The sequence below is a fragment of the Mizuhopecten yessoensis genome, unplaced genomic scaffold (assembly GCF_002113885.1).
Source record: "Mizuhopecten yessoensis strain PY_sf001 unplaced genomic scaffold, ASM211388v2 scaffold10967, whole genome shotgun sequence".
NCBI classification, from domain to species: domain Eukaryota; kingdom Metazoa; phylum Mollusca; class Bivalvia; order Pectinida; family Pectinidae; genus Mizuhopecten; species Mizuhopecten yessoensis.
Window position 1 is genome coordinate 264,814 of NW_018408811.1, and position 17,074 is coordinate 281,887.

General features: G+C 38.5%; 1 long non-coding RNA gene across 1 annotated transcript in view; it reads right to left on the reverse strand.

The window, feature by feature from the left end:
* Positions 1-15,235, reverse strand: part of LOC110464145 — a 41,415-nt gene extending 26,180 nt beyond the window's left edge. The window contains exon 1 of the long non-coding RNA XR_002464473.1: positions 15,058-15,235. This is a non-coding gene — a long non-coding RNA (uncharacterized LOC110464145). The remainder of the gene's footprint in view (positions 1-15,057) is intronic.
* Between the last annotated feature and the right edge of the window lie 1,839 nt (positions 15,236-17,074).

A 17,074-nucleotide genomic window follows, 5' to 3' on the forward strand; every position in this document is an offset into this window, starting at 1 on the left:
TCCAAATACATATTCACTGGTATGTATAACAGTTATTCCCGATATATATTTTCTGGTATATATAACAGTTTTTCCAAATACATATTCACTGGTATATATAACAATTGTTCCAAATACATATTCACTGGTATATATAACAGTTATTCTCGATACATATTTACTGGTATATATAACAATTGTTCTAAATACATATTCACTGGTAAATATAACAGTTATTCCCGATACATATTTTCTGGTATATATAACAGTTATTCCCCATACATATTTACTGGTATATATAACAATTGTTCCAAATACCTATTCACTGGTATGTATAACAGTTATTCCCGATACAAATTTACTAGCATAAATCACTAATTCCTGATGCTACAGGTATATATGATGACTCATGATAAAATATATTCTCCAATTTTCTATTGTATCTTAGAATGTATCAACAATCTTCCTCTGTCCAGGCCTGGCCCACAACAGACTGTATTAGAAGATACATTACACATGTCTTTACAATGCAAATGCAAACTAATGCGTTTGTCATATTCGTTTCAGTGTCTTAAAAAGGTACATTTTTGTACGAGTTACGTTTATTTATTTTTTATTTTTTTGAGACGTTTTGGTTGCTTCAGTCATATGATTTTGTCGTTACAACACGCTTTAACGAATGGTTACTGTCTACACCACATACATACGTACTTTTTAGAATTTTGAAGTACACAATATACAATATTGCCAGAAAGATGTTTATTGTAACGAAATATATCTGTATTGTAGCTTCGATCCGGTAATAATATGTTTTAGAAAGAAAATCAAAGTTGTATTAGTATCAATCTCCCAGTACGACATTCGAGGGAATGAAAATGTATCACATACATATCGTTTTATATCAGAACCTTGCGAACAGAAACATATAAGTACCCGTCTATATAAGGTAATAGAAGTACCCGTCTATATAAGGTAATAGAAGTACCAGTCTATATAAGGTAATAGAAGTACCCGTCTATATAAGGTAATATAAGAACCCGTCTATATAAGGTAATAGAAGTACCGGTCTATATAATGTAATAGAAGTACCCGTCTATATAAGGTAATAGAAGTACCAGTCTATATAAGGTAATAGAAGTACTTCTATTACCTTATATAGACAGGTACTTGTACTATTACCTTATATAGACAGGTACTTGTACTATTACCTTATATAGAAGTACCGGTCTATATAATGTAATAGAAGTACCCGTTTATATAAGGTAATAGAAGTGCCCGTCTATATAAGGTAATAGAAGTACCAGTCTATATAAGGGAATAGAAGTACTCGTCTATATAAGGTAATAGTAGAAGTACCTGTCTATATAAGGTAATATAAGTACCCGTCTATATAAGGTAATAGAAGTACTAGTCTATATAAGGTTATAGAAGTACCAGTCTATATAAGGGAATAGAAGTACCAGTCTATATAAGGGAATAGAAGTACCCGTCTATATAAGGGAATAGAAGTAACCGTCTATATAAGGTAATAGAAGTACCAGTCTATATAAGGGAATAGAAGTACCCGTCTATATAAGGTAATAGAAGTACCAGTCTATATAAGGTAATAGAAGTACCAGTCTATATAAGGGAATAGAAGCGATTCTTCCTACTGATGCTAAACACTAAGACAAAGTCCTTAATCAGGAAATATATTTTACTCTCGTGAGAAACTGCCTCTCAAGGGTTTACTTTGGTATGCGTGCTAACTTAAAATGGTCAAATAGTAATTACAACTGGTAACTAAACATGAGGAATGTCGACTTTAGCATTAATGATCTCAATTACAATTGAGATCCGTTTTTAGAAAGGTTTTCGGTCTACTCCCCAGTATGGTTCTACAACGGCAGGAGATGTTACAGAAGCTGTGAATTTGTTTTGCTATCCATTTCTATCTATTTCATTTGAATAAAAAATGTGTACGAGATCAGTGTTGTTTGAACTAATGCAGGTCCCTTATTAAAGTAACCTTCAAAGTTGACACTGAAATATCACGATCATGACTTTCTGAGTGGTGATTCACCAGCCATAGAGATAACGCTGTCAGCAGGCAAGGCCAATGTAGACGATACACATATGAACAATACATAATTATAACTGATATGTCAAAAGAATTCAGCCACTTTGAGAGGCGCATGTATACGCTTTACGCTCGTATAACAAATACCAAATACATGATATTTGTTCCTTATAACCCTAAAAGATTACAATGTCTGAAGGCCTTTTACGAAGCAATCGTTCCTCATAATAAATCAAAATCCTGTTTACAGCACACGTGTAAAAAAAAGTTAACTTTATTTGTTAGGATTCGTAAACAAACGCAAACCGTACTGGTTAGCAATCATATGAAACAAAGGATAACCATGTTTGATAGCAGAGTGTGGAACTATCATAACCCTATTGGTAAGCACTCGCTTAACAAACATTAATGTTGTACGTTAGCATTCATAAACAAACGCTTACCGTATTGGATAGCAAAATGTGGACAGATTATAACCCTAGTGGGTAGCATTGTCTGAACTAACGATAACCCTTGTGGGTAGCATTGTCTGAACAAACGATAACCCTAGTGGGTAGCATTGTCTGAACAAACGATCACCCTAGTGGGTAGCATTGTCTGAACTAACGATAACCTTAGTGGGTAGCATTGTCTGAACTAACGATAACCCTAGTGGGTAGCATTGCCTGAACAAACGAAAACCCTATTAAGTAGAAAAGTAAGAGCAAACGATAGCCTTAGTGGATAGCATTGTCTGAACAAACGATAACACTAGTGGGTAGCATTGTCTGAACTTACGATAACCCTATTGGGTAGCATTGCCTGAACAACCCTTAACCTTAGTGGGCAGCATTGCCTGAACAAACGAAAACCCTATTAAGTAGAAAAGTATGAGCAAACGATAATCTTAGTGGGTAGCATTGTCTGAACTCACGATAACCCTATTGGGGAGCATTGTCTGAACAAACGATAACCCTAGAGGGTAGCATTGTCTGAACAAACGATCACCCTAGGGGGTAGCATTGTCTGAACAAACGATCACCCGAGTGGGTAGCATTGTCTGAACAACCCTTAACCTTAGTGGGCAGCATTGCCTGAACAAACGAAAACCCTATAAAGTAGAAAAGTATGAGCAAACGATAATCTTAGTGGGTAGCATTGTCTGAACTAACAATAACCCTAGTGGGTAGCATTGTCTGCACTAACGATAACCCTATTGGGTAGTATTGTCTGAACTAACGATAACCCTATTGGGTAGCATTGCCTGAACAACCCTTAACCTTAGTGGGTAGCATTGCCTGAACAAACGAAAACCCTATTAAGTAGAAAAGTATGAGCAAACGATAACCTTAGTGGGTAGCATTGTCTGAACAAACGATAACCCTTGGGGGTAGCATTGTCTGAACAAACCTTAGCCCTAGTGGGTAGCATTGTCTGAACAACCCTTAACCTTAGTGGGTAGCATTGCCTGAACAGACGATAACCCTATTGGGTAGCATTGTCTGAACAAACGATAACCCTAGTGGGTGGCATTGCCTGAACAAACCTTAACCTTAGTGGGTAGCATTGCCTGAACAGACGATAACCCTATTAAGTAGAAAAGTATGAGCAAACGATAACCCTAGTGGGTAGCATTGTCTGAACAGACGATAACCCTATTAAGTAGAAAAGCATAAACAAACGATAACCCTATTGGGTAGCATTGTCTGAATAAACGATAACCCTAGTGGGTGGCATTGCATGAACAAACCTTAACCTTAGTGGGTAGCATTGCCTGAACAGACGATAACCCTATTAAGTAGAAAAGTATGAGCAAACGATAACCCTAGTGGGTAGCATTGTCTAAATAAACGATAACCCTAGTGGGTAGCATTGTCTGAACAAACGATAACCCTAGTGGGTAGCATCAATGCCTAAACAAACGATAACCCTAGTGGGTAGCATTGTCTGAACAAACGATAACCCTAGTGGGTAGCATTGTCTGAACAAACGATAACCCTAGTGGGTAGCATTGCCTGAACAAACGATAACCCTAGTTGGTAGCATTGTCCGAACAAACGATGACCCTAGTGGGTAGCATTGTCTGAACTAACGATAACCCTATTGGGTAGCATTGTCTGAACTAAAGATAACCCTAGTGGGTAGCATTGTCTGAACAAACGATAACCCTAGTGAGTAGCATTGTCTGAACAGACGATAACCCTGGTGGGTAGCATTGTCTGAACTAACGATAACCCTATTGGGTAGCATTGTCTGAACAAACGATAACCCTAGTGGGTAGCATTGTCTGAACAAACGATCACCCTAGTGGGTAGCATTGGCTGAACAAACGATCACCCTAGTGGGGAGCATGGTCTGAACAAACGATCACCCTAGTGGGTAGCATTGTCTGAACAAACGATATCCCTAGTGGGTAGCATTGTCTGAACTAACGATAACCCTATTGGGTAGCATTGTCTGAATTAACGATAACCCTTTTGGGTAGCATTTTCTGAACTAACGATGACCCTAGTGTGTAGCATTGTTTGAACACACTCGTTCAATGAATTGATATGACATTCGCCTAAAGGATCGTGTCATATCAAATTATTGACCTCGTTTATTTAACGCAATGTGACATAGACACTCATGACATATCCTCTATATACCCCACCTGTGATATACCGTACCTACTGTGATAGTGAACCGAGCGAAGTACACCTGACTCAATGTGTTGTGGACTGGGTGCGATGTACCTTAATCACTGTGAGAGTGAACTAAATGGGACTATGTATAATGACAACACTGAGCTCCTGTGTCTCCGATGTTAACAAACTCCTTGGTTTTCAATATGCATTACGGTACTATGTACACATTGTATATAAACGTTACCATAAAGATGTATACTGTCAGATATAGAGAAAACAGCTCTCCACAAATCTATCGTATGTCCCGCTTAGGCGTTACTCTCTGTCCGGGTCATCTGCCCAGATCGTAATCTCGACCCAAAGTGTCGCCTGTCCCCCAAGGTTTATCCTGAAATTCGAACCAATGTGCCACGGTCCTGAGGTAACCTGACCCGACTTTCACACTCCAGTACCCTGCGCTTTCACTCCGTCAATGGAGGACAGATGACGGCGATAAGAGCAACAAGGAAAGTAAGCCCTAATTAACGGTGTTTGGACTTTTGTTAGAGGGTATAATCTAATAATCTAGTGATATAGATATATTTGTTGTTTATTTCCCCGTCATTCATTTGTAAGTTTCGATTTCTGTATCGAGAGCAGTTTGTGAGTTCCGCCGATATAGTTGTTGGGATTTATTTGAAGATAGCTTCCCTGTACAAACGTCACCTCCCCTGTCAGTACCAGGCAGTAATAACTTGTCAAATTATGTATCCACGATCAATTGATAGATCTGATAAATGAACACAGAACTAGATACATTTGATGTCCTGGTATAAAAACTTAATGAGGGGAAAAGCGAAACAGAATTGAAGCTGTTTACACATGTTATCGGATTTTTTAGGAAATACATAGACACGGAAACAAATCAACAAGTGTTACTTTGTATTCTTTTTTAGCTCATATTGTCGATTAACGTCTTTAAGACTTTATATAATTTGACTGTTATTCTACAAATCCTTCCACAGCCGCACAATACTGAACTTGAGCATTGGCAGTATGATTGATTAAAATAAACACGCTACACTGATTCAGTATATACAATTACAAATGTTACTAAGAAAATACTACAGACGGTTTTCATTTCGAGGCACATGTATTTGTTTTCACCCGTAATATAGTCACGTAGGAACCTTGACTGAGTAGAAATTAACAAAGATCTTCACACGCAGAACGAAACAACCCATATTACATACGGTTGCATATATTGTCAAATTTCATCCGTTCGACTTTGTTCAACTTAATAATTCACACAATCAAGATTTTAAAAACCAACATTACAATGACCTTTACATCTGACCTGACACGTATGTTTTAAACAGGTAAACATGTGTCCGACCTGACATATCCGTATTTAACAGGTAAACATGTGTCCGACCTGATACGTATGTATTAAACAGGTAAACATGTGTCCGACCTAATTTTTCCGTATTAAACAGGTAAACATGTGTCCGATCTGACACGTATGTATTAAACAGGTAAACATGTGTCCGACCTGACACGTATGTATTAAACAGGTAAAGATGTGTCCGACCTGACACGTGTGTATTAAACAGGTAAACATGTGTCCGACCTGACACGTATGTTTTAAACAGGTAAACATGTGTCCGACCTAATTTGTCCGTATTAAACAGGTAAACATGTGTCCGACCTGACACGTATGTTTTAAACAGGTAAACATGTGTCCCACCTAATTTGTCCGTATTAAACAGGTAAACATGTGTTCGACCTGACACGTATGTATTAAACAGGTAAAGATGTGTCCGACCTGACACGTGTGTATTCAACAGGTAAACATGTGTCCGACCTGACACGTGTGTATTAAACAGGTAAACATTTGTCCGACCTGACACGTATGTTTTAAACAGGTAAACATGTGTCCCACCTAATTTGTCCGTATTAAACAGGTAAACATGTGTTCGACCTGACACGTATGTATTAAACAGGTAAACATGTGTCCGACCTGACAGGTCTGTATTTAACAGGTAAATATGTGTCCGACCTAATTTGTCCGTATTAAACGGGTTAACATGTGTCCGACCTGACACGTCCGTATTAAACAGGTAAACATGTGTCCTACCCGACATGTCTGTATTTAACATTTAAACAAGTGGCCTACCTAACACGTCCGTATTTAACATATAAACATGTGTCCTACCTACAATGTAACACGTCTGTATTTAACATATAAACATGTGTCCTACCTAACATGTCTGTATCAAACATATAAACATGTGTCAGACCTGACAGGTCTGTATTTAACAGGTAAACATGTGTCCGACCTAATTTGTCCGTATTAAACGGGTTAACATTTGTCCGACCTGACACGTCCGTATTAAACAGGTAAACATGTGTCCGACCTGTCACGTATGTATTAAACAGGTAAACATGTGTCCGACCTGTCACGTATGTATTAAACAGGTAAACATGTGTCCTACCTGACATGTCCGTATTTAACATATAAACCTGTGGCCCACCTGACATGTCCGTATTAAACAGGTTAACATGTGTCCTACCTAACACATCTGCATTTAACATTTAAACACGTGTCCGACCTGACATGTCCGTATCAAACATATAAACATTTGTCCGACCTGACATGTCCATATTTAACATTTAAACATGTGTCCGACCTGACATGTCCGTATTAAACAGGTAAACATGTGTCCGACCTGACACGTCCGTATTAAACAGGTTAACATGTGTCCTACAACCTGACCCGTCCGTATTAAACAGGTAAACATGTGTCCGACTTAGCATGTCTGTATTTAACACATAAGCATGTGTCCTACCTAACACGTCCGTATTTAACATATAAACAAGTGGTCTACCTAACACGTCCGTATTTAACATATAAACAAGTGGTCTACCTAACACGTCCGTATTTAACATATAAACAAGTGGTCTACCTAACACGTCCGTATTTAACATATAAACATGCGTCCTACCTTACACGTCTGTATTTAACATATAAACAAGTGGCCTACCGACCTAACACGTCTGTATTAAACATATAAAGATGTGTCCGACCTGACATGTCCGTCTTAAACAGGTAAACATGTGTCCTACCCGACATGTCTGTATTTAACATATAAACAAGTGGCCTACCTACCTAACACGTCTGTATTAAACATATAAAGATGTGTCCGACCTGACATGTTCGTATTAAACAGGTAAACATGTGTCCTACCTGACATGTCCGTATTAAACAGGTAAACATGCGTCCTACCCGACATGTCTGTATTTAACATATAAACAAGTGGCCTACCTACCTAACACGTCTGTATTAAACATATAAAGATGTGTCCGACCTGACATGTCCGTATTAACATATTAACATGTGTCCTACCTGACATGTCCGTATTTAACATATAAACATGTGTCCGACCTTACACGTCCGTATTTAACATATAAACATGGGTCCTACCTTACACGTCCGTATTTAACATATAAACATGTGTCCTACCTGACATGTCCGTATTAAACAGGTAAACATGTGTCCGACCTAATTTGTCCGTATTAAACGGGTAAACATGTGTTCGACCTAGCATGTCTGTATTTAACACATAAACATGTGTCCTACCTAACACGTCCGTATTTAACATATAAAGTCCGTATTAAACAGGTAAACATGTGTCCTACCTGACATGTCCGTATTAAACAGGTAAACATGCGTCCTACCCGACATGTCTGTATTTAACATATAAACAAGTGGCCTACCGACCTAACACGTCTGTATTAAACATATAAAGATGTGTCCGACCTGACATGTCCGTCTTAAACAGGTAAACATGTGTCCTACCCGACATGTCTGTATTTAACATTTAAACAAGTGGCCTACCTAACACGTCCGTATTTAACATATAAACAAGTGGCCTACCGACCTAACACGTCTGTATTAAACATATAAACATGTGTCCGACCTGACAGGTCTATATTTAACAGGTAAACATGTGTCCGACCTGACACGTCCGTATTAAACAGGTTAACATGTGTCCTACAACCTGACACGTCCGTATTAAACAGGTAAACATATGTCCTACCCAACACGTCTGTATTTAACATATAAACATTTGTCCGACTTCACATGTCCGTATTTAACAGGTAAACATGTGCCCGACCTGACACGTCCGTATTAAACAGGTTAACATGTGTCCTACAACCTGACACGTCCGTATTAAACAGGTAAACATGTGTCCGACCTAATTTGTCCGTATTAAACGGGTAAACATGTGTTCGACCTAGCATGTCTGCATTTAACACATAAACATGTGTCCTCCCTAACACGTCCGTATTTAACAGGTAAACATGTGTCCGCCTTAGCATGTCTGTATTTAACACATAAACATGTGTCCTCCCTAACACGTCCGTATTTAACAGGTAAACATGTGTCCGACCTAATTTGTCCGTATTAAACGGGTAAACATGTGTTCGACCTAGCATTTCTGTATTTAACACATAAACATGTGTCCTCACATATCCGTATTTAACAGGTAAACATGTGTCCGACCTAATTTGTCCGTATTAAACGGGTAAACATGTGTTCGACCTAGCATGTCTGTATTTAACACATAAACATGTGGCCTACCTAACACGTCCGTATTTAACATATAAACAAGTGGCCTACCGACCTAACACGTCTGTATTAAACATATAAAGATGTGTCCAACCTGACATGTCCGTATTAAACAGGTAAACATGCGTCCTACCCGACATGTCTGTATTTAACATATAAACATGTGTCCTACCTACAATGTAACACGTCTGTATTTAACATATAAACATTTGTCCGACTTCACATGTCCGTATTTAACAGGTAAACATGTGCCCGACCTGACACGTCCGTATTAAACAGGTTAACATGTGTCCTACAACCTGACCCGTCCGTATTAAACAGGTAAACATGTGTCCGACTTAGCATGTCTGTATTTAACACATAAACATGTGTCCTGCCTAACACGTCCGTATTTAACAGGTCAACATGTGTCAAACCTGACACGTCCGTATTAAACAGGTTAACATGTGTCCTACAACCTGACACGTCCGTATTAAACAGGTAAACATATGTCCTACCTAACACGTCTGTATTTAACATATAAGCATGTGTCCTACCTGACATGTCCGTACCAAACATATAAATATGTGTCCTACCTGACACGTCTCTATTTAACATATAAACATGTGTCCTACCTAACACGTCTGTATCAAACATATAAACATGTGTCCTACCTAACACGTCTGTATTTAACATATAAGCATGTGTCCTACCTGACATGTCCGTATCAAACATATAAATATGTGTCCTACCTGACACGTCTGTATTTAACATATAAACATGTGTCCTACCTGACATGTCCGTATCAAACATATAAACATGTGTCCTACCTAACACGTCCGTATTTAACAGGTAAACATGTGTCCGACTTAGCATGTCTGTATTTAACACATAAACATGTGTCCTACCTAACACGTCCGTATTTAACAGGTCAACATGTGTCAAACCTGACACGTCCGTATTAAACAGGTTAACATGTGTCCTACCTAACACATCTGTATTGAACATATAAACATGTGTCCGACCTGACATGTCCGTATTTAACAGGTAAACATGTGTCCGACCTGACACGTCCGTATTAAACAGGTAAACATATGTCCTACCTAACACGTCTGTATTTAACATATAAACATTTGTCCGACCTGACATGTCCGTATTTAACAGGTAAACATGTGTCCGACCTGACACGTCCGTATTAAACAGGTAAACATGTGTCCTACCTTACACGTCTGTATTTAACATATAAACATTTGTCCGACCTGACATGTCCGTATTTAACAGGTAAACATGTGTCCGACCTGACACGTCCGTATTAAACAGGTAAACATGTGTCCTACCTTACACGTCTGTATTTAACATATAAACATGTGGCCGACCTGACATGTCCGTATTAAACAGGTAAACATGTGTCCTACCTAACACGTCTGTATTATACAGGTAAACATGTGGCCGACCTGACATGTCCGTATTTAACAGGTAGATATGTGTCCTACCTAACACGTCTGTATTTAACATATAAACATTTGTCCGACTTCACATGTCCGTATTTAACAGGTAAACATGTGTCCGACCTGACACGTCCGTATTAAACAGGTAAACATGTGACCGACACGACACGTCCGTATTAAACAGGTAAACAGGTGACCGACACGACATGTTCGTATTAAACAGGTAAACATGTGTCCTACCTAACACGTCTGTATTAAACAGGTAAACATGTGGCCGACCTGACATGTCCGTATTTAACAGGTAGATATGTGTCCTACCTAACACGTCTGTATTTAACATATAATCATGTGTCCTACCTGTGACATGTCCGTATCAAACAGGTAAACATGTGTCCTACCTGATATGTCCGTAATAACATATTAACATGTGTCCGACCTGACACATCCGTATTAACATATTAACATGTGTCCGACCTGACATGTCCGTATTAAACAGGTAAACATGTGACCGACCTGACATGTCCGTATTAAACAGGTAAACATGTGTCCTACCTTACACGTCTGTATTTAACATATAAACATGTGACCGTCTTGACATGTCCGTATCAAACAGGTATACATGTGACCGACACGACACGTCCGTATTAAACAGGTAAACAGGTGTACTACCTTACACGTCTGTATTTAACATATAAACATGTGTCCTACCTGACATGTCCTTATTAAACAGGTAAACATGTGGCCGACCTGACATGTCCGTATTAAACAGGTAAACATGTGTCCTACCTAACACGTCTGTATTAAACAGGTAAACATGTGGCCGACCTGACATGTCCGTATTTAACAGGTAGATATGTGTCCTACCTAACACGTCTGTATTTAACATATAATCATGTGTCCTACCTGTGACATGTCCGTATCAAACAGGTAAACATGTGTCCTACCTGATATGTCCGTAATAACATATTAACATGTGTCCGACCTGACACATCCGTATTAACATATTAACATGTGTCCGACCTGACATGTCCGTATTAAACAGGTAAACATGTGACCGACCTGACATGTCCGTATTAAACAGGTAAACATGTGTCCTACCTAACACGTCTGTATTAAACAGGTAAACATGTGGCCGACCTGACATGTCCGTATTTAACAGGTAGATATGTGTCCTACCTAACACGTCTGTATTTAACATATAATCATGTGTCCTACCTGTGACATGTCCGTATCAAACAGGTAAACATGTGTCCTACCTGATATGTCTGTAATAACATATTAACATGTGTCCGACCTGACATGTCCGTATTAACATATTAACATGTGTCCGACCTGACATGTCCGTATTAACATATAAACATGTGTCCGACCTGACATGTCCGTAATAATATATTAACATGTGTCCGACATGACATGTCCGTATTAACATATAAACATGTGTCCGACCTGACATGACCGTATTAACATATAAACATGTGTCCGACCTGACATGTCAGTATTAACATATAAACATGTGTCCGACCTGACATGTCCGTAATAATATATTAACATGTGTCCGACCTGACATGTCCGTATTAACATATAAACATGTGACCGACCTGACATGTCCGTATTAACATATAAACATCGGTCCGACCTGACATGTCCGTAATAATATATTAACATGTGTCCGACATGACATGTCCGTATTAACATATAAACATGTGTCCGACCTGACATGTCCGTAATAATATATTAACATGTGTCCGCCCTGACATGTCCGTATTAACATATAAACATGTGTCCGACCTGACATGTCCGTAATAATATATTAACATGTGTCCGACCTGACATGTCCGTATTAACATATAAACATGTGTCCTACCTGACATGTCCGTATTAAACAGGTAAACATGTGACCGACCTGACATGTCCGTATTAAACAGGTAAACATGTGACCGACCCGACATGTCCGTATTTAACATGTATAAACATTTGTCCGACCTGACATGTCCGTATTAAACGGGTAAACATGTGTCCGACCTAACACGTTTGTATTAAACAGGTAAACATGTGACCGACCGGACACGTCCGTTTTAAACAGTTAAACATTAATCCGAGCTGACAAATCCATATTCAACAGGTAAACATGTGTCAGAATTGACACATCGTATAAAACAAGTAAATATGATGAAACCTAAGAATTCACAAGCAGAGACCGATTGACATTCGGTGTAAGAGTACATCGCCCTGGTTTTGAAATGACATGTTTGACGTTTTCACGAAGCTGACTTATTGTTCCTCAATATTCCTTAAAAGGCCGTGTGTGTGGTATTAGTCTCGTGAGCAAGATTGACAAATTATGTTATCTTATAAAAGCCTGCTATTTAACTATTTCATATACTCAAAAGGTTTTTTTTCTTTCATTTACATCAAAAGTAAAAATCGTTTTTTTCAATCTAAATATTGTTGTCGGATCTTTATCGACAAATATCTGTGAAGATTATTCGTGTACATCTTTTAGAATTGTAGTAAAGTACATCCTTTGTCAATAATACCTGTCCCCTGTTTCTAATAGCAGCATTCTGAGATCGTCCGTCAAGGACAACTAGAGCACATCTCAATCTTCAATAATACGATTCTTTGTTTAGCTTCTGATAACTTGACGGAGGAATTAACGGGTTTATTTTAAACAGAACTAGTAAAAAAAATAACCTGAAGAATGTCCCTATTGCCAAAACTTGTGAGTGAAGATATCCCACAGTAATCATCACGCCTCTGTGACGGGGACATTTTACTGCCGTTTTGTCGTGAGGGAGTAACATGCAGATTTTCTGCAAGCGACCCGCCCCAGTCGTTGCTCTTCAACAGTACGACATACCCGGAGGTCCATACTCGGCGCAAAACCGCCATTTTTCGCGTAACCTTGCCTTTACAAAAAACAAAAGTGTCCAATGGTATACGCTGTGCCGGAAACAGCATGAAACACCACCACTGCCGCCAGAGCGGCGCGTGAACGGTCGGTGGGATCAAGGAAGCGAGGTTATGTAGGGTATTGTTATGTAGGGAACGAGGTTGCTCCGGGTATTGTTGTATCGGAGGCGAGGTTGTTCCGGGTATTGTGCTGTTTTGACAGTTTGTTGTCTGGGTCTATGGAGTTGTGGGGCATGGCTCCATGTCTGTGACGATCCACTGTTCTTCACTTCACCTGTTACACACAAACCGCGGGAGCTTTTGTCGAATAGTCTCCTACCTCACTATGTACCTCGTGTGAAAATGTCGATTTCTGTTAGTTTTATTGCCTAACTTTCTGTGTGTTTTGGTGAGAATGTGCTATATATGAGTGTTACCTCATAATGATTGTCGGTACATTTCGCTCGTGTGTAGGTGTTATTTTGGTGTATGTATAGGTAAGATTGCCCAATTTTCTATAATATGTTGTATCATCAATGGGATGACCTATTTAGAATGATTAACAATGTTTATACAAAACATGAATATATTTCATTTCTGAAGCAGTCTGTCTCCTCAATTAGGAGTGGTTGTCATTCATGAAAGTGAAAATTCAGGTTTTAGTGTACTCTATAGAGTATTAACACTCCTGTAGAGTTAAGTAGCCTGTTTAGCTACTACTCTTTCGATGAACTTGTTCCTTGTTAAATAAGGTCATACCTTCTAAAGATGATATCGTAAACATTTAGTCATCAACTTTTATCTTCGGTCTTTTCTAGTTAACATAAAGCGGGTTAGTCGCTATTAGCTGATTATTTAGTTCATGGCACGAACAGATTTCATTTCTGTTTTATTTTTTTCTGCCATTGTATTTCTTTTCATAAATAAAATTGATGTTAACACGTCGTTTTTGTCGAAACAAGAACAGAATATGTTGCTAATTTTTAAACAGCAAAAAGAAATTCTGGACAATGTCTTAGAGTAGTTCGTTTGATTAACATGTAATTGCAATACATTCGGTTTGTATAAAAGTGAAGTTATTTATAGAAGTCGGTTAGCGTTCATTGGGTACTCACCCATTCATTAACCACGTGTTCTGTTTGACAAATATATTAACACGTTGAAATTGTCGGACATCATGAACGTGTGTTTTATACCAGGCAAACGGAACAGCTGATAACGCTGAAACAGCGTGGTCAAGGAACTCGCGACCCCATAATAAGAGCAACGGGCAATATCTTTGAGTCAAACATATTCAGATTCACAGAAAAAATTGTCGATGCAACTTTTTGTGGACGTAATATAGTTATCACGAATCCACATATCTGTCATATTAAAAGTGTGTATTCAGATCACAATTTAAAAACAAATATGCACAAAACACAAATATTTTTGATAACGATATTAATGTTACTTAATACTGGTACTGAAAGTATAACCTACCTGTTACTGAAACTCCTATCCGTGATGTTCCCGGGGTAGGGGGAACTATAGGGTGGGGCACTTATTCTCACTCCATCCAGATACGAATTACAAATGCGCTTAACTTTTAAATCCAGTCGTGTGTTACCGGTCATTTCTACAAGGACAGCGACAAATCTCTAGGAAATCCCCTCTCACTGCCCACCACAGCAGTAAAAGTGAAAGCCAATGTGCCGGCTATTTATTTCTCGGCGGATGAAAGCAATTTTGGGTCTTTAACTTCGTGTTCTTGGTAGAGGTAAATGCCTAAAATAACGGCTACATTTAAGAATATTATTGACGGTGAAAATGACAATTTTTCATCCGACTTTTTTATTGTTCAATAGCGGTAATTTCAGATAAATACACTAGATAGGGCTAAATTAGCCGCCTCGCAATCATGTCGGCTGTTCGGCACGATTACCTGACAAACGGGTCTAACCCTATTTGACATCTTAAGGAGAGAGCGAATGGGGATAATTCGACTCTATTTTACGTTCATAAATTGCCAAATTAAAGCCATGTCGGCAGTATTCAGGCCGTTCAAAATGAATGGTGTTTAGTTGGTTACGTCACTGATGAAATGGACAGCGTTATCTAATCATAGATCGGATCTAGTGGCAGAGAAAAATCGACCCAGCTATTACCAGAGCCATGTGGAAAATCGATTTCTCCTGTAATTGTTCATAAGTTATTGTGGCATTTGATATTACAATTATCTGTGTTTATTTAAACTCTTTTTCGTTAAATTGATTGATTTTTTATTTCAACTTGTTTAATTCTGAAAACCGCTGCAAAGGATTGTAGTTGGTCTAATGAATTGTTTTTAACATGCAGGTAGTATTAAGTCAGTGTGGTATTTAACATTGTATTGATATATAAGAGGAAAGTTTAATAGATATTTTCTTTAACACTCCATAATTTATTTTCGTTCGCGACTTTATGGATAATTAACTAATGTATATGTAATTGTCAAACAAATATATTAACTCTATATCTGTTAGCAGTAAGTCACGTGATGACGCTAGCGTGTTCCTCTACTGACAGCTATATATGTCTACTATATTATGTTAACAGTCAAACACGTGATGACGCTGGTGTGTTCCTCCACTGACAGCGCCCTCTTTATCGGTCCTGTTACCTTACATCATTAGTAATACAATCTTCCTCTTCTTTGTGACAGACAAATCTCCAACCCGATTTATTTTTTCTAACGCAAAGTTCTGTCGAGAGTTAGACCACCAAATAATCCCCGAGGGTTGGACATTTATCTGTTACGCCCTTAAAGAAGAAGATTAATAGAATCTTCCCCTAGCTTGAGGGTGTGACAGAGAAATTTCCAACCCGAGGGGTGATGTTTTTTGGTTGTCTAACTCGAGGCTCTGTCGAGGGTTAGGCAACCAAAAAATATCACCCCGAGGGTTGGAGATTTCTCTGTTATACCATCAATATATATAGGGGATGATTATTTTTCTCACCTGTGAAGGGTTGGAGAAGATCCCTTTTCCCATCATTCATGTATTATTTTAGTCACAGACCCTTGGACAGTAGTCTGGCATGTCAAATTTGCAATAGTATTTTCACGTCGAAAGCTGATTGTTACGTCAAAATTGTTGTTCTGACGTCATTGTATTGCTTATTTCTGCATTCTATATATCATGCCCTAATGGATGATAAAGAACTATCCCTGCACTGACTAATATAATCTTCCCTTACACTGAGGCTGTGACGGAGAAATCTACAGTCCGAGGGATGATGTCTTGATTATCTTACACGAGGCTTTCCTCAATGTAGGGAATTATTGTTATTCTCCCATCCTGTTTTATTCACAAATCCGCTGACAAAGGCGTGATTGCATGAACTGTATGCGCTGCATGTTTTTTCAACAAATCCAGACTTATCGTCCATGGTCTGCTACTGTTGACGTAAATGCATTGATGACATGACGTCATACCATTGCTATGACATTGATGACATGACGTCATACCATTGCTATGAC